At 38.4% G+C, this 1,379-nt stretch overlaps 1 non-coding gene across 1 annotated transcript; it reads right to left on the reverse strand.

The window, feature by feature from the left end:
* Nucleotides 1–1,217: 1,217 nt before the first annotated feature.
* LOC122644348 lies at nucleotides 1,218–1,379 on the reverse strand. The gene has a single exon (XR_006330286.1). It is a non-coding gene; the product is annotated as a U1 spliceosomal RNA (small nuclear RNA).

The raw sequence follows: 1,379 nt of genomic DNA on the forward strand, positions 1-1,379 counted from the left end.
TGATGATTTGCATGCTTGTGTATTAATGAACATGTTCATTGTTTGGGCTTACAATTGTTAACCGCCACATTGTGCATGTCATCCTATTGGACTATATGCAATATTGTCGTCGTAGCCATTGTGACACCATTCATGTTCATGATTTTAAGGTCTAATTATGCATTGAATACGTACTACTCATAGGATATGTTAGCCCTTTTTGCCGCATCTCCTATAGACCTAGACTATGATATATGCAATGATTTGATGTGTAGATCATTGACTTACCCTAATCTTGTGGTGGATTCCATCCCCAAGAGCCCATCTCAATTTGAATCTATCCATCTCATTCTCTTACTTTTTGTATTCATTTTGTTTATCATAGTTAGTTTAGTTTCTTAATTTGATAATTGATCCAAGTATTTTTTTTTAATTTAATTTTAGAGACATAAACTGATTGTTGAGTACACTTTGCCTATATTTAGAGTAAAGAATTAAGTAACCCGACCTCCCTGAGTTTGACCTGTAACTACAGTTGATACGTACGCTTGCGGTTATTTTCTTATCAAACAAAAGACTTCAACAGATGCATTTCTGCAAGTAAACAATTTGATTTCAAAGTTTTTCTTCTTCTTCTTGGCATTGCAATTTTTATATTTATAAGTCTTTGGAGCAATTGAGTTAATGGAAAGAACTGGATTAGAAGTCAGATTCAGTTCATTTATGGCATGCCTATGCATCTTCAACTCACGCCATCGAAGCCAAAAAATAGTGGCAACAAATTTCAATATTGAAACTGATCCTCCATTATTTCACTATTCCAATTCCAATCAATTTCAACAATTACCTCATTATTACTTTTTTTGGTAAAAATTTACGTCATTATTAACACATGCCCATTGGATGGGTTAGCATTTCTAGGGGGAGAGCCGGAGAGGGAACCAGGGAGGGAGGGATGGCTTATGGCACAATGTGAAACAGGAGAATCGATCCTGTGACCTTCGGGCATGGGCATGCACTCTGACCAACTGACTTGTTCAGGTCTTGCTCTTCAATTGAGTGCTTCAACATCTGGGCAATATCTTCATATCAAATGTACTCTTTTTATACTTCGACCCACAGACCCATTAGAGACAGACAAAGCTAGATGACGAATGAAGAATGAGGACAGGTAAGAAAATGAAAAATCGATCAGAAATGAATACAGAAGTCTAAAAAGGTTTTAAACGTTGGAAATGTTAGGGACCGCGCGAACGCGTAACCCCCTCTAACACAAATTATGACGTACACTCTCCCACTTGGGGAGATGTTAGGCGGGCACCCCTCCCAAGTGCAATGGAGGTCACCAACCTAGGCCATGGGCCTTATTGATCACCCATCCACCCCGTCCAGGTAAGTAT

Source organism: Telopea speciosissima, chromosome 10 (assembly GCF_018873765.1).
Source record: "Telopea speciosissima isolate NSW1024214 ecotype Mountain lineage chromosome 10, Tspe_v1, whole genome shotgun sequence".
Taxonomy (NCBI): Eukaryota; Viridiplantae; Streptophyta; class Magnoliopsida; order Proteales; family Proteaceae; genus Telopea; species Telopea speciosissima.